We start from the raw sequence: 16,500 nt of genomic DNA on the forward strand, positions 1-16,500 counted from the left end.
CAGGTCTCCCCCTCCAGGGGACATGGTCAAAGGTGAGGCACCAGAGTATGTGAGAAGGTCATATCCCACTCTCCACTCTACTGCGGAGAGTGTTCTGTCCATTGTCTAGATCTGGGTAGGGGTTTAAGGTTTACCGCCTGTATTGTCCTTGGCGGGACTCTTAATGGAAAGCGAAAGGCACAAGCTAACCAAACATCTCAAGGAAGGGGGGGGGGATGGAGTATTCCTGTGGGAATTAATTTTTTTTTCTATTGCTCCGCTCTGCTCTGAAATGATTGTTACTGCTAGGGGCATCAGCCTTGCCTCGAGTCTTAAGCTTTCTGGGGGTAGGGGGACGGAGTGGCCTTTTGGTGAAGCTTCCACTGAAAGCTTATATTTTAAGGAGTTTCCTTCTGGCTTCTTTCCAGCCTGACCGCAAGCCATAGAACAGCCAGCCAGCACAGAACACTGCTGAGGCATGGAGGCAAAGTTAAACATGGCCTGGGGCATGTCATCTGGACTGTCAATGGCTCCCATGGTGTTCTTACTTGAAGAGTACCCAATAGCATCCTCTCCTCTTCAGGAGTCAGGGAGAATTTAATAGGACCCAACTTTCAGCATTTGTTTTTCTGGAGACACTGCCTTCTCAGCGAGGTGGCCCTTGCTGAGTAGAGTAGCATGTAGCAACACCATTCAGACGTGGCGATGCCTTTCAGTTGCTTCCCACATCACTTCCAGTCTCTCTTGCTAATCAGATTTCAAGAGATGCTAAAAAGCTGTTTAACTTTTCTTCTGGATCATTGTCTTGTAAAAGCCAAGTTCCACCAGATGAGGCAGAAATGGCAACATTAAGTGTGTGCTAAACTTGGTTCCTTGGCATAAACACGTGATGCCGCAAACAAGTCAGAAACCAATGTCTGTCCTGTTCTGGACAGTCCTGCCCTCAGTCTTCGTTCCTTGCATCACATGGGGTGCACAAGGTCTTGAGTATCCCCTCATCCATCTCAGAAGCCCATGCGTGTTGCCAAATGCCTTGTTTTCAGGGCAGTCCTCCATGCCGTGATGAGCAAATGTGTATTTGATTGGATGTGTTCAATGGCAGAGAAAATAGATTCTGTTTGTATCGCCCCTTTGTGTTTCCTGTCAATGAGGATTATGCCCACACATGAAATGGCAGAATGGCTTTTGTTAACGGAGGAAGGACGCTTGACATGTGAAGAGGACGGTGATGATGTTCTCTAGAGTTCGGTATTCTCAGCCTGGAAGAGACACAGAGAGAACTGTTAAGATGACTGGAGTCCATGGCTGGCTTTTGGAGATCCTTGAGCTTTGCTTTTTATTTAATAAAGTATGGGAGTAAGGTAGGAGGAGGCGATGAGCGCACAGGTTCATGAGCATCATGAATACATGTGTGGAGGTCAAACCACAGCTCTCAGGGATCTGTGTTCTACTCCTACTGTGGCTTCCAGGAGCCAAGCCCAGGTCATCCTGCTTACACAGCAAAAGCCTCTATCTGTAGAGCCATCTTGCTGGCACTTGAAGAACTGGGTTAAAATAGAAAGCACTGGGGCCTCAAGAGATGGCTCAGTGGTTAAGAGCACTTACTGCTCTTCCAGAGGACCCAGGTTCACTTTCCAGCACCCATACCCAGCAGCTAAACGTTGCTTATAACTCCAGATCCCGGGAAACAGATTCCCTCTTCTGGCCTTTGTAAGCCCTTGCACTTGTGTGCAAATAGCCACACACATGTACATTTAATTAAAAATAAATAAATATTTTAAAAAAGAACATGTTCATGATGATTCAAGATGGACTAGGGGTTTCCAATAGTAGAATATCAAATCTAGAGGACAGTTTAGAGTAGTGTGTCTACTGGTGCTGTGTCTCTCCTTATGAAGTTCATGCCTGGTACTGCAGTTCTATAACCTTATCTATCCTGGAAACCAAAATATTTGGATTGAAAGTTCAATGTCGGTCTTGTTAGTTTAGTGAGATCCTATCTCAAAACAAAACAAAAGGGCCAGGGGAGATGGCTCAGAGGTTAAGAGATCTGTCTGCTCTTCCAGAGGTCCTGAGTTCGATTCCCAGCACCCACATGGTGGCTCACACTTATATATCTATCAATACTAATAAATATTAATAGCTATAAATATTAATTTTACAAGTATAAATTACAAAATTATAATTAATAAAAAAGCATATATATATTTATATATATTAGAGACAGAACACAAGGTCTTTGCTTTGTGCACCCCACCAATTAACGTGGGTGTTTTTTAACTTAAGAAAAGGAGGGTTTGTTTTGGTTCACGGATCAAGGGTGTAGTAAATCATGATGGGAAGTCAAGGCAGCTGGCTACACTGTCCGCAGAAGGAGCAGAGCAGTGAGTGCCTCTGCTCAGCCAGCTCCCTGTTTATATCTGCACCCAGGAATCCCAGCCCAAGGATGGTGTTGCTGAGTTTAGGGTGGATTCTCTCACCCCGATGACTCTAATCAAGATCAGCCCTCACAGCCAAGCCCAGAAGTTTGGCTCTCAAGTGATTCTAGACTCCATCTTGACCATCAATACAAACACTTACACCTAAAGTATACAAGGCTCTAGACTGCCCACAAATACAGAACCTGGGAGGCAGAGGTAAGAGGGTCACAAGTTCAAGGCCAACCTTAGCTCCATAGCAAGTGTAAGGTCAACCTGGAACACCAGACCTCATATTCAAAACTATAAGTTAAAAAAATGGTCTATGTTAATGGTAAATGCTATAAAGAAAAATATATAAGTTTTATGACATAATATAAATTACACCTCTTTAGGTTTTGATACCATCTGAAGTAAGCCTTTCTCAACCTGAGCTGGTCTGTTTCCTGCTTGCCTGGCCCTGCCATGCATAGTAAGCCTTGTCTGAAGATGGTTTGGGCTCTTAGGGATTCTGTGAAGGAGGGCTGTTTGCATCTGGTGGGGAGACATTAGGGATGCTGTTAAGATCCCACAGTGGGCAGGACAGTTTCCCACAACAAAGAATTACATGCTTTAAAATGTCAATAGTGCTAAAATTGAGACTCTCTGTACAAGAGCATGCCTTCTCCACAGGTGTAATCCTGCAGCTGACAGGGTAAAAAAATCTGTTTTTAGGGATGAAAGAAAATCTTGGTATGTTCCTGTGTGAATTGCAGATACGTATTCAACACATGGATTTCACAGCCCAGGGAGTCTTAGAACAAAAAGCCTCAAAGGCTCCCTGGGGAAAGGATAATGGAGGCAAGACTGGAAACACTAGTGTGAACAGGGACTAGCAGGTATCTTTTTTTTTCTGGAGCCAAAAAGTAAGTTAGCCTCTGTGCTTCTGCAATTCTTGTGGCAACAAGTCACTGGACATTGTCACCAAGAAGCATCATAGACAGGTGACCCCCATACACACCTGGGTGGCTGAGGCTCAGTAAAACTTTACTTTTAAAGTGAGAAGAGGGGCTAAAGAGGTGGGTTAGTGGTTAAGTGCATTGACTGTTATTTAAGTGGACTAGGTTTCTTTCCTTTCTCTTTGTCTCTCTCTCTCTCTGTCTCTCTCTCTTCCTTTTTTCTTTCTCCTTTCTTTTTTATCAGCACTCACAAGGTGGCTCACAATTATCTGAAACTCCAGCTCCAAGGGATCCAATTCCCTCTGCTGGCCCCAGCGCTAGGCATACGCATAGTACACACAAGCTCATGGAGTTGCACACACATACAAATCAATCAATCAATCAATCAATCAATCTCTAATGAAGCAAAGCAGAATAGAAAGGCCACAACTGGGTTGGTGGATCATGCTTGCAATTGCAATATTCTACAAGTGGAGGTAGAAGGATCATGAGTTTAAAGTCAGGCAGCTACATAATGAGTTTGAAGCAAGTGTGAAGCACATGAGAGACCTTGGAGAGAGACAGAGAGAGAGAGAGAGACAGACAGAGAGAGAGAGAGAGAGAGAGAGAGAGAGAGAGAGAGAGAGAGAGAGAGAGAACATGAATTTGAGACCGAGAATATAATAGATTTGTAATCCATTGTTTGTTGATCCCTGAATTATGATTAAAGTTGACAACACAAGATACATGCCTTAAGCATGATCAGGTACATAAAAAAATACCTGTGAGTATGAATAGGAAGGAGAGAGAGGTAGGGAGGGAGGAAGAGAAAGTTTCCACTAAAACTAAGAGATGTTCCACTGAGGCACAAGTCCATAATTGTCTATTAATTTGATGACATACAGAATGCTAAACTTGGAGGGACTCTCAGGTGATATGTAAGAACGAAGGTGTCATAGTATTTCAGTTACAAAACACACAAAATTTACAAGGCATGCTGTATTAGTTAGGGTTCTTTAGAGTAACAGAACTTATAGAGTGGGTATATGTCTGTATGTATGTACGTATGTATGTATGTATGTATGTATGTATATGGATTTATTAGAATGACTTCCAGGCAGTGGTTCAGCTCATTCAACAGTGGCTGTCTATGAATGGAATAACCATGGCATAATAACGCCTAAATGTAATATAACTCTCCCATTTACAATCACAAATACATCATGTAATTAACCAGGTCATAATTATGCCTAAATTGCTATAACTATTCCTTGTACAGCCACAAACAAATTATAAATTTAGAATATGTGGCAATGTCCCTTGGGGGACATTCTTTTAGTATCTCAAGCTTGAGTATGATAACCATTGGCATTTCTTAATTTATGCTACATCACATGATAAAGAAAGTGAAGAAAGAAAGCACAAATATCTGTACAAATGCCTTTTAAACAAAATACAACATAAACATTCATTTATGTCAATTATAATCCTCATTAATGTAACTGGTCACATGGCCTTAGCTGCTACTTATGACTACCTTCCTCTACCACCCGTCCCGTGTTTTCTCCACCCTCAGCAAGTGCCTCGGCAGACTCTTGCATCTTTTCCTGGATGAATGGCCCTCACCTTTATTCTGATGGATCTGTGCCCTCTGTCATCCTGCCCAGATCAGGCTGATTATTTAATTTCCCCCAGTGTACAGTTAGTTACTCTTATAAAAGGCCAAAGGTCCCTTCTTTGAAGGACTGGCGAAAGACCAGCAGTAAAACTTTTAGGTGGCTTACCAAAGTCTTTCCTCAGGAGAACCTTGCTGCCACCACCACCACTCCACACAAAACATATGAGGTGCATTAGGATGACTTACAGGCTAACCCAACAGTGGTTGGCTGTGAACAGAAATTCCAAGAATCTAGAAGTTGTTCAGTTCACTGGATGTCTCAGCTGGTCTTCAGTATATGTTGGAATCCTTAAGATGCAGGCTCCAATGCCTGTGAAGAAATGGATGTGCTAGCAATGCAAAGGCAAGCAGGCAAAGAATAACAGCTTCTTTCTTCCATGTCTATAGACTTCCAGAAGAAGGTGTGGCCCAGATAAAAGGCCTGTGTCTTCCTGCCTCAGGATCTGGATTAAAGGTGTGACTTTTCCCAGCTGGAAAGATCAAAGATACAGATTAGAAGTGGATCTTCCTTCTTCAAATTAAGAAAAAAAACAAAACCCTTTACATGGGCACCCTCATTTTTGGGTTTTAGTTCCAGATGTTGTCAAGTTTACAACCAAGAACAGCTCTCACATGCACCCATCTCAGGGTAAAGGACTAGATGTTAAAATGGAAGATTTTCCAGAATAGTGGATGGGTCAGGGTATCACTGTAGAGAGAAACAGGGGCCTGGATTTGGAATATGGTTGAAGAGGGTTGGAGAGGGCACTGGGTGCCTCTGCTGCAGACTTGAAATGAAAAGCATGGGGTGTTGAATTGTGCATGCAGAAATGCATTATGAGAGCTTGAAACCATGTCCAGGAAAAAGGAAATGATCATTTGGATTGAAAAAAAAAATAGGACACAGGGAATTGTGAAACAGTCTGCAGATGCTTGGAGAATACACAGAAGCTCTCTTTTACACACTAAGGGACCAGTTGTAGGATATATAAATGGGTGTGTGTATGTATGTACGTACGTAGTACGTACGTATGTATGTATGTATATGATATGATGTGTGTGGACGTCTGTGTGGGGTGTATATATGGGTATATATGGCTATATCATGTATCTATTGCTGTGTGTTATGGTGTATGTGTAGTGATGTGTGTCTGCGCATGTGCACGCACATGTGCAGTATATGGGTTGTATGTGTAGGTGGGGTGTATGAACTGGCAGAAATATTTGGAAATGTATGTATAGTATTGGGGCCGTTTTTGCCCCCTAAGCTGCCTTTTACATCAGTGATTTTGATTCTGTCGAATACAATATCTTACAGATTGTCAAGTATGACCAATCATTTGCCTCGGGATCAAAGATGATGGTTTCAAGGGTGGTGGCTTGAAAACATCCAATATTTAAAATAAATCAAGGTTATTTGTTTTAAGGGCTCTAAGTTAATCTAGCTGAGGGAGTATAATTGGCAGTTTTTCTTGATTCCAAGTCCTGGCTTCTCTTATTCCTACAAAAACTCTAACTGTCGTTTTCTCTATAGTCCACAGTCTGCCACCCGGGGTTTTGATGCCCTGTGGGGGCAATTTCAACATCTCGGTGACCTAGAAGGAGCTACCCCATGCTCAGGGGCATTGCTCATGTTCCCAAGTGAATATTTCCCTTTCCAGTTGATGAAGAAATCAGTTTACTTACAGAAATAAAAGGATGGAATGGCTTTTAAAGACTGGGAGGGAAAGACACTTAACTTTCTGCTTCCTACATCTCTTAAGATGCTGGAGGAAGAGCAGGAGGGAGTGGAGGATGGAATCTCAGACAAGTCTAACTCCCCTACCACTACTGTGCTTTGTTTATTTCATTGTAATGGCTACCAGGCCAAAGCTACCGCTATTCTAAGGTTGTCAATGGGACGATCTCACGAGGTGCTGGTGGGGAAAAGCCACAGTATAGCACACTGGCATGGTGAAACATGCCTTGAATTCTTTTTCCCAGGGAAATCCAAGATGGCAGATGGGCCTCCTGTCTTAGAACTGGGGTTAGTGCCCATTTCTGCATAACCCATAACAAGGCAGCTAAGTCTCCCTTTTACAGAGCTTTGCAGTCAGTCATAGTGCTGAGTCAGGTGGGTTCACCACACTTTCTGCCTCTACCCCCAGGTGCTTAGAGTCTCATGCACACCCTGCTTGCCAATTAGAGGGAAAGCAGCATAAAGCTTAGGAAGTGAGATTGATTTCGAGTGCTGCACAACAAAAGGATAAATATGAAACACCGGGATGCCACTGTAATGGAAACTTTTTTTTTTATGTCTGTAATGGCATTTTAATGTTTTTGCCAGGGACATTTGGAGGTTTACGGCACTGTAATAAAGCATATACTCTCATCTGCTTAACCAACGTATGGCTTCTGTGCTTTAAGCTGCTCTAAGATGCATCTGGGATTAAATTTGCTGATGTTTTTGTCCCGACTTTTTATTTTAAATGAAATAAGTTGTGAATCTACTACTCCAAGAGATGAAAGAGATCTGAGGTCATTTTTCTGTGCTTCCACAATACACTGGGCTGTTTCTCTGATGCTTAGCAGCTCCAGCTCTCATTCTAAAAGGTTGTTCTGGAGATCCAAACTCTATGGGGTTTCTAAGTCAGGAAAATACACTCAAGTGAAAAAAAAGAGAGAGAAAGAGAAAGAAAAGAAACAACAACAAAGAGCAAGGGGGAGGGGAGGGATTCAGATATAGCTCAGGTGTTACAAGCACACAGCTGAATACATGCACGCCTCTTGCAGAGGACATAGCACCCATGTCAGGGCTCATAACCTCCTGTAACTCCAGAGTAAGACCTCTGGGGGCTCATGAACACATGTGCAAACACACTCACACACACATACACTCACGAACATTTCTGTGCATATGCATGCAATCACACACACACACACACACACACACACACACACACACTAGAGAGAGAGAGAGAGACAGACAGACAGAGACAGAACACTTTAAAATTTACTTATTTATTTATTTATTTAACATCTTGTTTGTAGCTCCCTCCTTGCTCTCCTCCCACTCCCCTTTCCTCTCCCCTCCCCCTCCCCTTATTCCTCAGGAAAGGGGAGCCAAGGAGAACCCAAGAGATGAGCTCACACAGCGTCCAGTAATTCACCACAAGGACTTTGTGTTCTGGAAAGCTGTATAAACAACGGAAGCAATACTGTATAAAGAAAAGACAGACGTGAAGGGAAAAGTCAAAAGAAAAGTGAGTAAAGGTGTGAGCACTACTTTTTACTCTATTCAATTTGGGGTTCCTTAAGTCTCTACTTCCAAGCAGAGTTGTAAGCTCGTGTTCTGAGTGTTGAAAACATGTTCCAACACACATGTACATTCACACATGTACACACACCTATATACATAGATGTACTTACATGTGTACACATATACATATATGCACACACATGTACATGTGTACTCATTAACACAATCATACATATATACATATCAAACATGTATACATATACACACAGACAGATATTCACAGACACAAACACACACACACACACACACACCTTGCAGGGCCTCGGCAAAAGCTGGTTGGTTGCTTTGTTGGTTTGAGACATTTCAGGAGATGCTTGTCCTCTAAGAGAGTCGCACTGCGACTTCAGTGAGCACACAAACTAAAAATGAGACTACAGCCTAAAAAGTTCATTCACAAAAGTGAACAGATAACACTACTAATTATAAGAAAACCAAGAAACCCTAAGGAAGGGAATATCAATTTCCATATTTACTAATTTGCATTATGTAAAATGTGTGGTTTTCAACAAAGGATTGTGAGAGGCAAAGGGAAGCAAGAAAGTGTAGCTCGTAAGTAGGAGTGGGGGAAGCGAGCCTGGGAGGGAGCCCAGACACTACATTTCCGGACTTCGATGCTTACCTATGTTCAAGGAAGAGACAACATGGCCAAACGAGTTAAAAACCAAGTAGAAATGTGTGAGGGGATAAGGACTATCTATGAAGATATGACTATAAAAACAAACTAAGCAGACATTCTGAGTTGAACAATGAACAAGACAAGCTTGAAGTTTGACAGATAATAGAGATCTGAGCAAACAGAAGAAAAAACAGAGGGGATGGCTTGCATTGTTCAGTCTACACAAGGAAAAGAAGCAACAGTCTCTGAGACACACAGGAGACCTGGGAAGACCTGGAGGAGACCCATAGGAGACCTGAAGAGACCTGGGGGAGACCCATGGGAGCCCTGAAGAGACCTGGGGGAGACCTGGGGGAGACCCATGGGAGCCCTGAAGAGACCTGAGGGAGACCTGGGGGAGACCACTGAAAGTACCAAGATCGAGACAATGAATGTGACCCTGCAGAAGAAAGGAAGCAGGGCTGAGAGAGTATTTAGAAATGATGGCCAAATTCTCCAAATTTGACTTTAAAATTCCATTAATCTATACACAGAAATATTGAAAGAATGTAATTTAAATAAGCTAAAACCCAGTAATTCTCATCTGGACAAATCAAAATAAAGTTATCAAAATTCAGAAATAGGGAATATTTATCATCATCATCATCATCATCATCATCTGTTGGGGATGGAACCTAGGACCTTGAGCGTGCTAGGTAAGTACTCTGTGGCTACCACTTCCACAGCCCAAGAGATAACCTTGACAGAGTCAAGATGTGGGTGGTTTGGTGTAGACCAGGGATCTTCAATAAGACTAAAAAGACTGACAATTGATTCCTCAAGAGCTGCCATAGTAATCAGGAGACAGTGGAACACTATGCTCAAAATCTTGACAGAAGAGTCTCTCAACCAAGAAGTTACATTCCAAAACACTGTCCTTCAGAAATGAAGGAGAAGTAAGGACAGATAAACAACAGCCACAGAGTACATAACACAGCAGATCATCTCTGCAAGAAAGTCCAACTTGAACCTTTCTCACTGTAATACAAGACTATCAAGAGCAACTGGAAGACGCTTGCATCCACGAGGATAACAGGCAACAGATGATGCAGATCCCATTCTTTTGACAGTTATTTCTGCCCTATCTGATTTAAAAATCAAAAGATCACTATATGAAGTGGAGCTCTAGATCTGTGCCCATAAGCATGTCACACGCAGATGATGTCATTTATGTGGGAAAGCCAGCCCAAGAGAAGAGGGTGAAGCTAAGTAGAAACAGAGTTTCTACATTTACACTACTGAGATTTCATTGGTTTTAATGGATCAAAGCTACAAATGAAAGAGCTAGGGCTGGAAAGATGGCTCAGCAGTTAAGAGCACTGACTGCTCTTCCAGAGGTCCTGAGTTCAATTCCCAGCAACCACATGGTGGCTCAAAACCATCTGTAATGTGATCTGATGTGCACTGTGTACATAATAAATAAACAAATCTTAAAAAAAAAAAAAGAAAAAGAAAAGAAAGAGCTAAATCCAGAGACCTCATGGATGAAGATGTAGCACGGAAACTTAGAGGCCTGAGGTTCAATAACAGCTCCGCAATTAGAAGCAACTAAAGAAAATATTTGTGAATTGGCACCAAAACGAAAACTGTTGGCGCATCAAGGGCACCATCAAGAAAATGAAAAGATGATTCACGGGACGGGAAAAACATGTGTAGAGCATGTATCTGGCGCATGCCGAGGGATCACAAATAACAGAACTGGCATAAACCAATAACAAAAAGAGCAATTGCCTAATTAAAACAGAGCCTAGTATTTGAACACTGCGTTCTCCAAATAAGCTAGAAGAATGCTAATGAACACGGGAAGTTGCTTGACACTATTAGTTATTAAAGAATGCAATCAGAATCATGTTGAGACAAGACAGTGGTGAGAGTGCTCATACCTGGACAGACAGCAGCAGTGAGTGAGGAGGGGAGTGACACTTGTGCACTGCTGTTGTGAACATTACACTACAGCCGCTTATAAAACAGGCTGAAAGTACATCAAGGGTTAAGCATAGGGCTACTCTACAATGAAATAATCACTTCTAGGCATATTCCCAAGAGAACTGAAATCATACTATAAAACACTTGTCGGGCCACATGTGCTGGCCCGTGCTTATAAACCCAGCACTCACTAGTCTAAGGCAGGATGATCACTAGAGTTTGGGGTCAGCATGGGCTATAACATGAGCTCTAAGCTAGCTTGGCATACATTCCCAGATCCTTTCTGTTAAAGAAAAATGTGGGGTAGGTATCTAACTCCGTGTGGAGTGCTGTCCTAGCTCATGATAAGCCTTGAGTCCAATCTTCAGCACAGCAAGCAAGCAGGGAAACAGACAACACTTGAAAGCATTAGATAAAAGCCCTTAAAGTGGTGTGATGGTGCGTAGATACAATTCCAGAATTGGGGAAGCTGAGGTAAGAAGGTCTAGACCAGGAGGGCAACCTGGGCTACATAATTTGTCTCAAAACAAACAAGCAAGCAAAACAAGAGAATGGCAATAAGAAAAAGCAAAGGGAGAAGTCCTTGTCCAGGAGTGTCACTTGTGGCATTATTGGCCTGATGTATAGTAGACAACAACACATCAATGCAATGTCTATCAATCAGCTCCTTAACACAGAAGAGCAATGTGGTACCTCGTGCGACCAATTATCATTCATACCAACTGAAGGAAAGAAGTCTTGACTCATGTCGCAGCACGAGCTTTGAGAGCACAACGGTAAGCGAAAGAAGCTAGCCAGAGTGAACCGCTTTGAGGACATAGTAATATCTACAGTGTTGCTTACTTTAAAAGCATATCTGAGTGAATTATGCCCCATTGAAAAGGCATTTTGTGTACTGGGGCTCAACACTGACCAGGTCCCGGAGCGCATTCCCTGAGGTGGAATGATCCATCATGGATGAGTCATCTGTGCAGTACAGAGAGGAACAAATCTGGTTCAGATCATTTATAACTGGGTTGAATGACGTAATAAGATAAAGATGGAAATGAAGTGTCCTAGGGCAGAGTAAACAGTTCTGATGCTAATTTTCATTGATTTGATGTGTCTGTGTGGATTCCTGTGGGAACACTATTATATTCCATCTAGTCTTGCCAGGAACTGGTCATAATGGCTCCAGGACAGTGCTTGCAGGTGACTTACAAGAAGTGTTCGTGATGGCCCTAGGGCAGTGTTTCTGTGTGACAAACAGGAAGTGGTCATGGTGTCCCCATGGCAGGGCATTTTTATGTGACAAAGAAGTGCTCATGATGGCTCCAGGATTGCTTGTGTGTGCCTTAATAAAACTAGTCATGGTCAGTGCTTGCATGTGACTAACCTGTTCTGTGACTGAGTCTGCCTATGACCTATGGACAGGCATTTTCTAAACATCTAATAAAAAACCTCTTCCTTCCTGCTGGGTGGGCTGAATGCTCTTCATGTGTCACATCGCTTTTAGAGCTGTGTGGTTATTAGATTTAACTGTCCAACAGACACACCCTTTCAAAACAAAATTCATACTTTATAAAAAGAATTTTAAAACTAAGCAATGCCAGTAGTGAGCATGCCCAGACTGAGATATGTGAGCTAAGACATGTATAAATAGCTGTGGCCGATGATCCTGCCTTGTGCATTTCTAAATACGGTGCTCTCCCTGCTCGTGTTTTAATTATGCACTGTACTTGGATAAAAATGGGCATTAGGAAAGATTGGCTTTTAGGATGGATACGTTGGGACCTAAATATGGTTTAAGTCTCTGCTTCTGCATTTGGAAAGCCAACAAAACCACAGATGAATGCTCATTTCTCCTAGAAGCGCATTGGGATATATTTGCCCATGTATTATTTGAAGACAGATCCGTATGCCATCAGCACATGGCGAGAGAGATGTGGAGGCCTTCTAAGAAGTCTCTATTTCCAGCGTCCTACAAACGTTCCCTTACTCACTTGTCTTATCACGCTCATCCTAGAGAACACGAGCGAGTCCGCTGGATGCTGGCAATGGCTTTTAAATTATCTTCTCGTTCCTCATCCAGGGTAGAGGGCATTTGGACAGGTGGCGCTTTCCCGTGAGGGTGTATTATAAGTTTTACATTGATAGATTTGCGTAAACAACTCCCATTCCTTTTCAAGCAAAATGACACTGAAAATAACAATGATAATTGTTGCTATCTATGTGGTAAGTTATCATATGCCAGAAGCTTGGGAGCATTTTGTAAATATTAATTCATTTGATTGATTTACTGTACCCCTATAGTGATGGCATCAAATTCTATGACTAATGGCTGGAGAGATGGCTCAGTGGTTAAGGGCTCTTCCAGAAGACCCATGTTCAATTCCCAGCACCCACATGGCAGCTCCCACCTGCCTGTGTATCCTGTTCCAGGAGATCTGAAACCTGCATATAAGACATACGTGAAGGCAAACATCAAGACACATGATATTTAAAAAAAATAAATCTTTTTTTTTAATCTATGATGAGACACAGTTGAGATGGAGAGAGTTTGAGGAACCAGTTCCAAGATATGCATAGAATAAGCAGCAGATCAAAGATTTAAACCCAGGCTGTGTTCTATGATGCCTCTCTTTCCAGGCACCATACCATACCGTGTCTCAGGATGCCTGCTAGCCAGACATTCCTGCCATGTGCTTGATGGACAGTGTGGTTTTCTGCATCAAATAAAAGGAATAGTTTATTTGTGTTTTGCACTGTGTTGAGGTGAGCTTCCCAAATGGTCTTGCAGGGTGCCATGATCTAGCATGCCCCGACTCTATAGTTATGGAGCCATGCCTAGGCATGCATCTATTTGTCCTAGAACAAACACTTTTCTGGCCCCATTGTCCTTGTGCTCCATAAAGAATGGGTTTTCTTTCTACCTTCAGCCGTGCTTTTGAGCATCTCCCTAGTCTTAGAGAGCCCGTGTTCTATCAACCTTCTACATCTATCCCATAAAGTGGACTGATCTGATGACCAGAAAACAATCTCCATGCATGTGGCAGGAATCTGGGTGCTAGGAGGTCATGTCACCCAGAAAAGACAGCTGAACTTAGTTATTGCCCTAAGACACCTTCATTTTAGAGTTACTTCTCCCAGCAGCTCTTATAAGCTTCTACTCCATGAGCCTCTGTTCACAGGGAGGCACACATACAACCCATAGGGGCATGAGAAGGTGTTCACATTACAGGGGCTTGGGGAAAGGAGCATGATTCTATGCTGATATTTTCAACATTCTTTGGTTTTTGGGTACACATCTCTGAGTGTGAAAACTATATGCAATTGATTATAACCTCCCGGAAATAGATGCTTCTAAAATTAAGCCAATACCTTGGAGAAGGGACGGGAGCAGGAGGGATAAAAAGATAAAGGGAGGGAGACGGGGGTTAGGAGGGGGCAGAATATGAGCTAGGAATCGTTTAAAACCCTGGTTTCTGCTATCTCTAAGACCAGTCCTCTCTTCTGGAATTCAGCAGCCTGAGACATCACTCATAGTCCCCGCTTTGTGCACAAATGGCCTTTTGAATTTCTGTTACTTTCAAAGGAGATTTGACTAACACAGATTGACACTACAAAGGCCATTGACATGCAGGAATGGTGCCAGAATGGGACAAGAAAAGCCCAGGCCACACAAAGGAGGAGAGAAAGCAACGTAGATTGACACCACGGAGTGCCCGTGCCATGATGGTTAGTTTCATTTGTCAACTGGACTCACTTCAGGGGGGAGTCTCAATCTTGAATTGTACAAAGTATGTTGACCTGTGGGCATGCTTGTGGGAGGGCTATCTTGACTGTATATGACCCACCCTCTATGGGTGGCGCCATTCCCTGGCCTAGGGTCCTGCATAAGAGCAGGAAATTGAAGCTGAGTATCCACAGATCAGAATTCATCATTCTCTTCCTCTGACTTCAGATATAATGTGACTAGCTGCTTCAAAATCTTGGCCCCTTTATCCTCCTGTAATTATGGACTGTAACCTGGAATTGTAAGCAAAATAACTCTCTCTTCCCTTCACTTGCCTTTGTCAGGGTATTTTTTTTTTATCACAACAGGAAACAAAGCTAAAACAGGTAATAACAACAATAAAGCAACAAATGAACAACAAATCAGGAAGTGAGCTCTGTAGACAAATGTTTGCCAGGTAACATGAGAACCCAGGTATAAAAAGATAGATGAAATGGTGCCTGATGGTAAATCCCAGCCATGGGGAAATAAACACAGGGAGGTTCTTGAGGTTCACTGTTCAGCCATTCAAGTCGAATTAAAGTGTTCTAGGCCATCTCTCAGCAAAGCAAGGTAAGTAGTAGCATTTGAGGAACAACATTCAACGTTGTTCCTGCCTCTAGATGCATCAGCTCCTCCCCCACGACAAATAAATGTCCCAAAAGCTAAGCTCTGGGGATGTAGCCTATGTAACAAATTATCTTGAAATTCAGAGGCTTGACAGAGTCAAAAAAAAAAATCAATGCGTCCTGCAGTATCTGTCATAATCTGGGATCCTAGCTGGGCGTTACTGACTCAGGGTCTCTCATAAAGCTACAGATTAAATGTTGGCTGCAGCTGAGGGCGTGTGAAGCCTTGCCCCGCGACTGGCAGTCCTCTTCAAAAGAGTTCACTCGCTTGGCCACTGGCAGGTGGTACTCAGCAAGGGGAATTCTGGGCCTTCTTGCACAACAAGGCATCCAGTTTCCCCCGCAGGCAGTGCCGTCCGTGAGATAATGGAAGCATCAGAGATTTTGCCACTGCAATGATGTTTTGTCATTTCTAGGACATTCTATTGGATAAAATGTCTGCCTTGTTCCACCTGAGAGGAGACACCCAGGTATAGACACCAAGTGCAGGCATCACTTAGAGTGAGCTAGGAGACAGTTATGAGGTAGTATTATTTGGAGGAGACCTTGAAACTATTCTGTATAGATGTGAGAGAGAGAAGCTGGACACCTGTAGAAGATTCTAGTAGGTTCAGACTCCATGGAAATTAACTCAGTAATGTACAGGGATAAATGTGGATCAGGTATCTCCCGACACAGAGTGAGGAGTAGAAATCAACATTTTTAAGTAGCACTAGAAAGGGTACTTTGGGCTGGGTGGTAGCTCAGTGGGAGGGTGTTTGTCTAGTGTGGATGGGTCACAACTACCAAACACTTAACCTTGAATGAGCTGTTGAAGGAGGGGTCCTCACAGTGGGTATCTTCAGGGGGCGGTATTTGTCATACCTTCCTTCATCTAACTCATGCAACATTTTCCTTTCACAGCTGAGGGGAGGCTGCGTTAGTTTGCCGCCAGCCTGGACTACAGAGCCAATCCAGACCATTCTTGGCTATAAGGTGAGACCCTACTTCAAACAAACAAACAAACAAACAAATAAGCAAGCAAGCAAAGGGGCTTCATAGAAACATTGTTTAGCAGGAATTGGGAGGCCTCCGTCTCTTCCAAGGTTCTTGGTAGACTATGGTCTCTCCAATGATGTTTTCTCAACAACAGAGAAACAAGCCCACTGCTGCTGCTTAGATGCAGCAGGCTAGCCCTGGCTGGTGCCTGGCACCTTTGCTTCCCTCTAGCTGTGTGACCGTATGCTATCATCTGATCTCTTCAGGGTACATGTATGATCATAAGTAAA

At 42.9% G+C, this 16,500-nt stretch overlaps 1 long non-coding RNA gene across 1 annotated transcript in view; it reads left to right on the plus strand.

The window, feature by feature from the left end:
* The window catches only part of LOC311587244, a 42,073-nt gene that overhangs the window by 15,266 nt on the left and 10,307 nt on the right, over positions 1 to 16,500 (plus strand). Inside the window, exon 2 of the long non-coding RNA XR_014775802.1 lies at positions 16,136 to 16,207. This is a non-coding gene — a long non-coding RNA (uncharacterized lncRNA). The remainder of the gene's footprint in view (positions 1 to 16,135; positions 16,208 to 16,500) is intronic.

The sequence above is a fragment of the Acomys minous genome (assembly GCF_964271855.1).
Source record: "Acomys minous genome assembly, chromosome: 16".
Taxonomy (NCBI): domain Eukaryota; kingdom Metazoa; phylum Chordata; class Mammalia; order Rodentia; family Muridae; genus Acomys; species Acomys minous.